Genomic DNA, 11,724 nt, shown 5'->3' with positions numbered 1-11,724 from the left:
GTGAGTATTCTTTTCTGTTCCTGAATTTAGTGGGAAGGCTTTCAGCTTTTCACCATTGAGTATGATGTTGGCTATAGGTTTGTCATAAATTGTCTTTATTACATTGAAATATGTTTCCTCTACACCCACTTTGATGAGAGTTTTTGTCATGAAATATTGAACTTTGTCAAAAGCTGTTTCTGCATCTATTGAGATGATCATGTGACCTTTATCTTTCCTTTTGTTAATGTGTATCACATTGGTTGATTTGCGATTGTTGGACCAGCTTTGTGACACTGGAATTAATCCAATTTGAATGTTATATGGTCCTTTATATATATTGTTGGATTCAATTTGCTAATATTTTCTTGAGGATTTCTACATCCATATTCATCAAAGATATTGGCCTATGATTTTGTTTTGTGTCTTTGTTTGGTTTTGGCATCAGGGTAATTGTGGTCTCATAGAATGAGTTTGGAAGTGTTCCATCCTATTCAATTTTTTGGAATAGCTTGTGAAGGATAGGTATTCTTCTGTATATATTTCGTATAATTCCCCTGTGAAGCCATCTGGTTTTGGACTTTTCTTGCTGGGAGCTTTTTGAATTACAAATTCAATTTCATTTCTATTGATCTGTCTGATCAAATTGTCTGTTTCTTCTTAACTCAGTCTTGGCAGGATGTATGTTTCTAGAAATGTGTCCATTTTTTCTAGGTCGTCCAATTGGTTTGCATATGTGTTTGTAATATTCAATTATGATTTTTTGTATCATTGTGGTATCAGTTATTTCTCTTCTTTTATTTCTTATTTTGCTTATTTAGATCCTCCCTCTTGTCTTCTTGATTAATCTGGCTAAAGGTTTATCAATTTTGTTTATCTTTTCCAAAAAACAGTTTTAGGTTTCATTGATCTTGCTATTTTTAAAATCTCTTTTATTTATTTCCTCTCTGATCTTTATTATTTCCTTCCTTCTGCTGAGATTGAGATTCCTTGACATTGGGCTTCTTTTCCTAATTTTTAGGTGGGAGGTTAGGATGTTTATTTGAGATTTTTTTGTTTCTTGGGGAAGGCCTGTATTGCTATGAACTTCCCTTAAGAGGGAACGGCTTTTGCTGCATCCCATAGATTGTGGATTGTTGTGTTTCCATTTTCATTTATCTTGAGGTATTTTCTGAATTCCTCTTTGATTTCATCATTGACCCATTGGTTTTAGTAGCATGTTGTTTTTTGTTTTTACATCTTTATTGGAGTATAATTGCTTTACAATGTTGTGTTAGTTTCTGTTGTACAACGAAGTGAATCAGCTATTTGTATACACATATCCCCTCCCTCTTGGACGTCCCTCTCCCCCGACATCCCATCCATCTAGGTCACCACAGAGCACTGAGCTGAGCTCCTTGCACTATACAGCAGGTTCCCACTAGCTATCTTTTTTACACATGGCAGTGCACATATGTCAATCCCAATCTCCCAATTCATCCCACCCCCCTACCAGGTCCACACATCTGTTCTCTACATCTGTGTCTCTATTCCTGCCCAGCAAATAGGCTCATCTGTACCATTTTTCTAGATTCCACATACATGCATTAATATACGATATTTGTTTTTCTCTTTCTGACTTACTTCACTCTGTATGACAGACAAATGGATAAAAAAGATATGGTACACATATACAATGGAATATTACTCAGCTATAAAAAGGAATGAAATTGGGTCATTTGTAGAGACATGGATGGACCTAGAATCTATCATACAGAGTGAAGAATGTTGCATTTTTTTAAATTTGTCTTTCTATATGCTGTGATTGTGTGATTTCCATTAGCCTATCTTCCAGATCACTTATGCATTCTTCTTTGTCATTTAGTCTGCTACTCATTGCTTCTAGAGTGCTTTTTATCTCAGATATTGCATTATTTATTTTTGGTTGGGTCTTTTTTATATTTTCTAGTTCTTTGTTAAATGATCTGCGTTTAGATCAATTATCTTCCTTAATTCAGTTAGCATTTTTATTACCAATGTTTTGAATTCTTATCTGGTAAATTTTTAATTTCTCTTTTATTACTTATTTCTTCAGGGGTTTTCTTTTGCTCTTTCAATTAAGAGTATTTCCTCTGCCTTTTCATTTCCCTTAACTTTCTCTCTCTCTATGAATTTAGTTACCTCTTGTGATCTTGAAGTGTTTCTTTCTATGTCAGAGCATCTCTATGCAGACTGCATGTGCCTAATTTCTTTGGTGGGAAAGCTGAATTTGATGTGGATGCCAGTCACATCTTTCCTCAGGGTGTGCTGGCAGCTATCACCTTGGTATGGGGTGTAGCTGGTGATGGAAGAGCTAGAGCCTATGTGTGAGGTGTGACTTCCTCTCTGCTTGGTGACCATCACCACCCTGTTAGTGGTGGGGTCTGCTCCTAAGTTGCTGAAGCAGAATCTCCGAGGGTCAGTCTTGAGCTGGCTCTGTTCCCTTTAAGTGTGCATTTTCCTTTTCCCTGTGCTTGGACATTTGCCCCCAGAAAGATGAGTGCTGAACCAAGTGGGGCTTATGTGCTTACAGAGGTCCAATGCTCTGCCTGTGTGGGCAGCAGCAGCTCCACTCAGATGCAGTCCACAGTCATATCTTTTCCCCTGTCATGGCCACCCCAGATCTAGTGTTAGACTGTGGCATGGAGTGAGTGGGGCCCAAACGTTTACCTCACTCAGGCTGGAGCACACAGTAAGGTGGCTGTGGGAATTTTAGGGGCCACTCTTGTCAGAAGTCTGGGATGCTTCTGGAGTTGCTGCTTGAGTAAACACCAACAATGGCCACCACTGTCCCACCTGGCCTATGCCCTTGACCCCCAGGTCAGCTCTGCTTTCCTTCAACAAGTTTTTTCCTTGGTTCTGGCTGCCCTCAATCCAGTGCCAAGCTGTGGTATGGATTGTGCAGGGCTGGGGCATTCTCTTAGCTCAACTGGGGAGCATGTCAAGGCAGTAGCCACAGAGGCAGACCTCTCTCCATCCTGCCTGAGCACATGCCAGCATATGCACACTCCTCATGAGTGGATCTAGGCTTCTCCAGACTTTTTATCTGTCTCTGAAATTCTGTAAGCAGCCAAGGGGGCTTTTCTCCTACATGTAGGTCCCCAGAAATGGGATGCCCAGTCTGTGGCTTGACCAATCCCTCCCCAGGGTGAGTGTCCAGCCACGTGATCTCCCTTTTCCTCTGAGTCACCTCACAGGGGCATAGGTCTTGACCTGATGCTTTTCTTCGCATCCTACCTGATTATGTGTGTATTTTTTTTATTACAATCTTGGTTGCATACGTGTGCTTCTGCCAATTTCCAGTTTGTTTTCCATGAGATTCGTTCCACATATAAATGTATTTTTGATGTGTTTGTAGGGACAGGAGAGCTCCACGTCCTCTTACTCTGTCATCTTGACCTCCTCAGTCTCTAATCTTTATTATTTCTTTCCTTTGTTTGCTTTAAATTTAGTTAGCTCTTCTTTTTCCAGTGTCCTAAGGTGGAAAATTAGCTTATTGATTTGTGATCTTTCTTCTTTCTTAATACAGATATTTACAGCTATAAATTTCCCTGTAAGCACTGCTTTACCTCCATCCCATAAGTATTATGTTGTGTCTTCATTTTCATTCATCTAAAATAATTTTGTAATTACTCTTTTGATTTATTCTTTGACTCATTGATTATTTAAGATTGCATCTTTTTTCAAGTTTCCACATATTTGTGAGTTTTTCTGCTTTTTATTTTGAATTTCATTCCATTTTGGTCAGGGCATCACTCTGTATTTTTTCTATCTCTTTAAATTTGCTGAGATTTGTTTTACAATTTAGTGTATGGTTGATGCTGGAGAGTTTCTTTCTAGTGCACTTAAGAATATATATTTTGCTGTTGTGTAAAGTATACTATAGATATCTGTTAGGTCAAGGTGGTTTATAGTACTGTTCATATCTTCTATTTTCTTGTTGATCTTCAGTCTAGCTGTTCTACTGATTCTTGAAATATTGGTATTTAAGTCTCCAAATATTATTGTTGAATTTTTCTTTTTCCCTTCTCCATTTATTTCTGTTAGTTTTTGCTTCATGTATTTTGGTGCTCTGTTATTAGACACATACATGTTTATAATTGTTATATCTTTTTGATAAGTTGATAATTTATATTTATAAATTTATAAAAATAAAAATTTGTATTTATCACCAATATATTTTTTAAAATTTTATTTATTTATGGCTGTGTTGGGTCTTCATTTCTGTGTGTGGGCTTTCTCTAGTTGTGGCAAGCGGGGGCCACTCTTCATCACGGTGCATGGGCCTCTCACTATCGCGGCCTCTGTTGTTGCGGAGTACAGGTTCCAGACGCGCAGGCTCAGTAATTGTGGCTCACAGGCCCAGTTGCTCCGCGGCATGTGGGATCTTCCCAGACCAGGGCTTGAACCCGTGTCCCCTGCATTGGCACGCAGATTCTCAACCACTGTGCCACCAGGGAAGCCCTATCACCAATATTTTAAAAAATCTATTTTGCCTGATATCAGTAATTTTGTGGGAAACTAAACATTTTAGTTAATATATTGTAGAAACTCTAGGTACAGGTCCACTCTTCCTCCCCTCCACTGTTTTTAAAAATTATTGTTTGATTATTTATTTGTTTACTGACTGGCTGCATTATTTTAGGGAAATCTATTCAATCCCCTCCCAAATGGTTTTAAGCCTCTGATATTGCACCTCTGGAAGGCACAACTTTTGATATGCTCACAGTCATCCTGGGATGCCAGTGATTTTGGTGGGGCTTTATGTTTCTCTTTACCTGACCATATAAGTTGTTAAACTCCACCAATTGACTAGTGATTGCTCTATTGCTTTCCACAATGCCCTGGAAGCATAAATTGCTCTATGAATTATTACAACCAGAATCTGGATCCCTAGAAGAAATAGTTTCTGAGGACAGTGTTTGATATTTGTTTTGTCTCCATGAGCGACAGCTAAGCAGAAGAAGAGAACCCCTACCTCTCAACTGCAATTGCCATGATTTAGCCTCAGAAACAGGTAGCAGGAGGAAGAAGTAGAAGCACTGTGGTTCTGCTTCTTCCAGGTAGAAAACCCTCTGATTGGGAGCAGGGGGGATAAGAGCCCTGTGTTCTTGGCTGCAGCAATATGGATTGAAGTCTCCACATCACTGAGTTTGGAGAGGTAACGGAGGGATAAGTCTTGGTTCAAATACCACAAACTTATCTTTCTTGCTGAATTTTCATGTGCTCTCTTGAATAGATATTGCTTCATTTGCTCTTTGTCCTTCAAATCATTCCAAGGGCTTTAGATAGTTATTGGGATTTTAAAAATAAGTTTCACCTTTTTTTACTGGGGTGCAGATCAGCAAAGCTCCTCACAATGTCATGCTAGATGTCAACTTTCTGGGTCACATTTTAAGATATTTTTCTTCAGTTTCTTGTATATCATTGTTGATTTCCTGACTACTGCTTCTATTGATTACTGAGAGAGGAATGTTGAAGTTTCCAAGTATATTTGTGGATTTTTCCACTCTCCTTTCAGATCTACAAGTTTTTGCCTCATATGTTTTGAAGCACTCTTTTACTTGCTTAAATATTTTTGTTATATTTCTTGGTGAATTGATCAATTTATTTTTATGTAATAACTTTCTATATTCCTGTTAACATTGCTTCTAGTGAAGTTTGCATTGGTATTAAGAAGCAACTCCATTCTCAACCCTGATATTGTTAACATATCTATATATTTTTAATTAAAGTGGGTTCCTTGAAGGCAGTGTATAATTGGATCCTGATCTTCTATCTAATCTGAAAATATCAGTCTTCTTAAAAAATTTTATTGGAGTATAGTTGATTTACAATGTTGTGTTACTTTCTGCTGTATAGCACAGTTAATCAGTTATTCATATACATGTATCCACTCTTTTTTAGACTCTTTTCCCATATAACTCATTACAGAGTTGAAAAATCAGTCTTTTAATTGGTATGTATTCATTTTCTATCCTTGCCATAACAAGCTACCACAAATATAGCTACTTAAGACAAAACCACCTTTTATTTTATTTTTTTTGAACTTTAAAGATAAGATTTATTTGGAGAAAACAAAAAACCCCACAACCTAAAGGATGGGATTTTACATCTCAAGACATCTCCCAGGTAATAAGTCTACAGATTACAAATCATTTTCATAGAAGATATTTTTGTACAAATTTTACATGTAGTGAGGAGCGGGTCATAAATTCCTGTTTGTTTTAACAGGGTGGCACGGTAGAGGAATGGGGGAAAAACAGCTTTTTTGGACACATCTATTTGGAAGCAGACATGAAGAGGGCAAACCCTACTTTTTCATCATCTATAGCAAATGGTTAAAAAAAAACACCCTCTCAACCTTGGGTATCTCTAAAAGCCACTTCCTAGCTACTACCCACTCCAAACCAATTATTTAAAGTTACTTCACTTGGTATGTTTTCTATGTCCACTGGGTAAATGATTCATTATGCTCACTGCTGCAGCACTCATAAACCAACACCCCTGCATGGCTGTAAAGGGTCTAACTTAGGACTGATGCGAGAAGAGACCAAGATGTCTTTTCTCTGCAGGTACCAATATTGCCTGTAAGGACACCATCTGTTGAGCTGACAGTACCAAGGTGCACATAAAAGCAGGCAAGTAAAGCTACTGTGTTGCAAGAGAAGCCAGGACCTTGTGAAATTGTTCTCCTCCATTATCATTTATTCTCTCAAGGGGATGCTAAAAAAACAGAACCAAAAAAACCACACATTGGTCTAAGCCACATTATAAATCCAAACATTGGTGTGAGATTTCACTTGGAGAGAAGGAAACTTTTGTTTTTTAAAAAGCCCCTCAAACCCCAGTCAAGGTTGTAAGAAAGGCTCCCAATTTAACCACCCTCGCTCACCACCTAAGACTAGTAATTCTAAAGTTTTCTGAGGTGTAAAAGGGGTCAAAGCAGCAGGAGCACGAATGGCTAGAGGGAAGGAGTGTCAAAGCATGAAGGAGGCAAGATTTGCTTGAGAAAAAGCAGTGATGACTCCTCATTGGACAGCTCCCAGGGGCTCTAGAGAATGCTTAGGAGGTCAAGTATGTGACTTAAGTAGAAGCTGCCTGTAGGAAGGTTAACAGGAAAGAGTAGCATGATGAACATAAGATGATGACAAGAGTCTAAATTTTTAAAGCTTCAAGATTTCAACAGAATGTGGATATATTTGAACTTTCAGAAGGGATAGTGTTTAAGAAAGGGTGAAACCAGGACACATAAAAGACCTGGGAATTCCCACAACCCTTAAGTGCTTCCTGCTCCAGGAGGTAAACGACTATGTGTTTACTGGAGGTGATACCATTTTCCCTGTTACTGGTGCAAAATAATTTATCAAATCCCCAAGCTTCTTTTCAAACCACGATTTCCCCATTTACTTTGGTCACCAAACAGTCCTATTCTTCAGTGGCCTGTAGACTCACTCCCACCTACCCCCATGGGGGGCACAAATGAAGGAACTCCCCCTTAGGCTGGCCCCAGTAACTCAGAATTAAATAAGAGGTGGGGCTGGCAGCCTCCTGGAGACTAAAACAACATCAGAGACTAAACCTACCTTGCTAAGAATGGAGAATTTATTCAGATACTGTTTGCTAATTCATGTATGCCACAACAGGATAAGAATTAAAGGTAGAAACCTCACACTCTTCCTTATACCTGCCTACTGCCCAACTAGATTCCAGACACTGCATCACTATCACTGCCATCTTGCTAAACGGAGGCCCCTAGGCACTAATCACACAGGCAACTGCACATGTCATAAAAATGCACCACAACTTTAAACTTACAGCATTAAAAGCTGTACGTCTCTCTCTGGTTACATTGGTGATTCTCCAGTTAGTTCAATATTTTAAAGGCTGAAGAAGCATGCAAAAGAATTTCATTTTGTTTCTTTTTCAAAAAAAAAAGTTAAGAAAGGTATCCAGGAGATGGTGAGTGTTATTTTGTCTTGTCTGGATAGAGGTTTGACTTGCTCTCGAATGTTCCAGGGTGGTGAGAGACTAGGAGAAAGCACAGAATTCAGAGGTCTATTTGGTGTAATCTTCTCCCTCATTTTCATCTTCACCATCAACGGCAAGAGCAGCATACTTGCTTGCAGAACTGAACTTAGAGGCTGGATTTTCTTCCGCTTTCTTTGTCTCAGGTGCAGATCTGGAGTCTTGATCCTTTTTGCCATCTTTCCTATCTGACTCCTTCCAGTGGTCTTTGTTCCCTCCATCTCCTGGACCACGGCTGGAATTTCCACTTTGGCCTTTTGGGGCACTCAGCCCATCTACTTTATTTTCATCTTTCCTTACTGGTCCTTCCTCAGATGGTTGAGCTGGAATTACTTTCCCTCCACCACTTGTAGGGAACTGCTGCTCTGTGTCTGAGTTCTGAGATTGAGCAGGAGGGTTAGAACTTCGCTTCACCCAAGCATTCTCCTTTGGTGGAGGGGCTGGCATTACCTTTAGAGGCTGTTCAGGTTTGGGAGGCTTAGAAGTTGGAGACTGACAGTCTTCCTCTTTATTGGGTGTTTCATTTTCTAGAGACTTCTCACTCTCCTTCGTGCATTTCTGCTAGATGTGGCTGAGGTCCCCATTTGTGATGACTCACTTCCTGTCCTCGATCGTTCCCGTTCCTGAGTTTCTTCACTTCACCAGCTTGGGTGTTTCTCCCGAGGCCATCGTTCTAGTTTTGGCTCATCCAGCTGACTCTGCAGTTTCTCCGGTTCCTTCTGTAGCCACTCTTATACTTCTCGTTCTCTAGCAGCTGTGTCAACAGGCTTTGCCCCTCCAAAGATAGAGGCTGCTCGACTGGACTGGGACGTGCTAGCAGCAGAATCATTTTCCTCAGGAGTACTCCGAGGCTTTAGGTTCAGTTTGGGTCTTTGGCGGGGACTTCTATCATCAGGCCTATAATCATCCCGAGAGTAATCGTCTCTGGAGCTCCATGACCGGTCATCTCGTCTGTCATATCTGTCTTCATAGTGGTCCCCGCCTCCTCTGTAGTCGTCCTCCCTATGGTACCCACTACCAAATGCTCTTCTGCCACTGCCTATCCTGGAATCGTAGCCTCTATCATAGTCTCTGCTGCCTCGATCATCACAGCGATCTCGGCCCCCGTAGAGATCCATGTCCCGGCATGGGCCATCACGGTAACTGTCCTGATACCCATCACGATATCGGTCTGAATCATAATGATCTGGATACTTGTCTCCAAAGCTATCATCACCTCTTCTAGGTGGGTAGTCATCAAAGCTGTCTGTAACAGGATGGGCCCTCCAGTCTGTATCTGTTTTGTCAGAATCCCGATTTCTATCTCGGCCAAAAGAACGATCATCCCTGTCTTTATCCTGTGCTTGATCAGCAACGTCCACTCTAATTCTCCTGTTACCTAGAGACTCTTCATTGAGGCTCAGGGCACTGAACAAGGAATCCAGGTCCTCAAACTCAGCATAACCAAAACCTTTCAACCTCTCAAGATTGCTGGGTTCACGTGGTAAACGCACTGCACTGATATTTAATCCTTTAAAGAATTCCTTAATGGAGTCTTCTGTCACATCATAGGGCAGGTTCCCTAGAAAAGCAGTGTAGGGTGGTGATTTGGGAAGACGGCTCTGGTCGATATTGGGTTCCTGAGCAGCCTGTGGAGCAGTGGGCAGGATGGAACGGTCAATTGGAGGTGCCCTATACACGTCATCATCATTACTATGCCAAGTGGTTGAAACATCTCCTTCTAGGTCATCTGTTTCATCAGCCCAGCTGACTGGTTTGGGGACATAGGTGCTTCCTCCACCAGTCCCTCCATCCTCAGCCAGGAAGTCTGTTAGGGAGATAGTCTTCCCCTTCTTATTCTTCTTTTTTGCTGAGGCCGCCATGTTGGGAGAGGGAGAGAGAACACAAAAGAAAACCACCTTTTATGACATTCCTGGAAGTGAAACAGCCAGGTGGTCTCAAGTAGGTTCTCTGCTTAGGATCTCACAAGTATGAAATAAATATGTTTGACAGTCTGAGCTCTTATTTGGGGGCTATAGGATGAATTCAATTCCAGGCTCATTTCGGTTGTTGGCAAAATTCATTTTATTCAGCAAGTTGACTGCAAGATGACTGAAGTTCCCATTTAACTACTGACTGTTGGCCTGGGATCACTCTTAGCTTCTAGAGACTAGGCACTTTCCTTGGCTCATGACCCTCTAAATCTTCAAAGCCAAAAATTGGGTGATGAATCCTTCTTATGCTTTGAATCTCTCTGACTACTTCTTCTACTGCATCTCTCTACTTTTAAGGGCTTGTGAGATTACTAAATGAAAGAGGTCATACACCAAAACTTACATATTGCATAATTTTATTTCTATGACATTATGTGTAAGGTGAAAGTATAGGGAGAGAAAACATATGAGTGGTTGCCATAAATTTTGGATGAAGATAAGGGCTGATTACAAAGGGATACACAAGATAATATTTTAGATGGTATAACTGTTCTATATGGTATTGTGCTTGTGGTTATATGATTATTCATGAAAATTAAAAATCTTTCATCTAGATGAAGGAGGAATCCAGAATGGAATACCAGCTATGAAATGAATCTAACTGTATTACAAATATATTACATGGCCTCATTGAAGGGTATGAAAAAGAAAAGAGCTGACCTAAGTAATGTTCAAAAACAGCGTTTTTGCTACATACATTACTATATGAGTTTAAGGCATGCAGCATAATGATGTGACATATATATTGTGAAATGATAAACACAATAAATTAAGTTTGTTCCATGATCTATAGCTACAAAAAATAAAAATTTTTTCCCTTGTGATGAGAACACTTAGGATTTACTCTATTAACAACTTTCATATATATTATAAAACAGTGTTAACTAGTCATCATGTTGTATGTTATATTCCTGGTACTGCTTTACCTTATAATTGGAAGTTTGTACCTTTTGACAACTTGACAACACAATTCCTTCTCCCCCTAAACCCTGCATTTGGTAAACACACATTTGAACTCTTTTTATTAGTTTCTTTTTTTGTTTTTGTTTTCTTTCCACATATAAGTGAGGTCATAGAGTGTTTGTCTTTTTCTGTCTGACTTATTTCACTTAGCATCCATCCACATTGTCACAAATGGCAAGATTTCCTTCTTCTTGTGGCTAAATAATAGTCCACCACACACACATGCACACACACATGTCACTAATTTTTTCTTATTGAGATATAATTAACATACAATATTATATTAGCTTCAGATGTACAACACAACTCATATTTTTATACATTATAAGATGCACATCACAATAAGACAAGTTACCATCCATCACCATACAACGTGGCTGCAATGTTATTGACTATATTCCTTATGTCTACATTACATCCCCATGACTAATAGCTGGAAGTCAGTACCTCTTTATCCCCTTAACCAATTTTGTTAATCCCCTCACCCTTAACATCTCTGGCAACAAACAGTTTGTGCTCTGTATGTATGAGCCTCTTTTTGTTTTGTTTGTTCATTTGTTTTGCTTTTTAGATTCTACATATAAGTTATATCACATGATATTTGTCTTTCTCTGTCTGCCTAACTTCACTTAGTATGATAATCTCTAGGTCCATCCATGTTGCTACAAATGGCATTATTTCATTCTTTTTCATAGCTGAGTAATATTCTTGTGTGTGTGTGTGTGTGTGTGTGTGTGTGTGTGTGTGTGTGTATCACATCATC

At 39.5% G+C, this 11,724-nt stretch overlaps 1 pseudogene; it reads right to left on the bottom strand.

Annotated features, from left to right (window-relative positions):
- Positions 1-6,025: 6,025 nt before the first annotated feature.
- Positions 6,026-9,907, bottom strand: LOC137216528 (eukaryotic translation initiation factor 4B pseudogene; annotated as a pseudogene).
- Between the last annotated feature and the right edge of the window lie 1,817 nt (positions 9,908-11,724).

The sequence above is a fragment of the Pseudorca crassidens genome, chromosome X (genome assembly GCF_039906515.1).
Source record: "Pseudorca crassidens isolate mPseCra1 chromosome X, mPseCra1.hap1, whole genome shotgun sequence".
Lineage (NCBI taxonomy): Eukaryota > Metazoa > Chordata > Mammalia > Artiodactyla > Delphinidae > Pseudorca > Pseudorca crassidens.
Note: the sequence above shows the minus strand (reverse complement) of the source record. Positions and strands in the feature narration are given on the sequence as shown.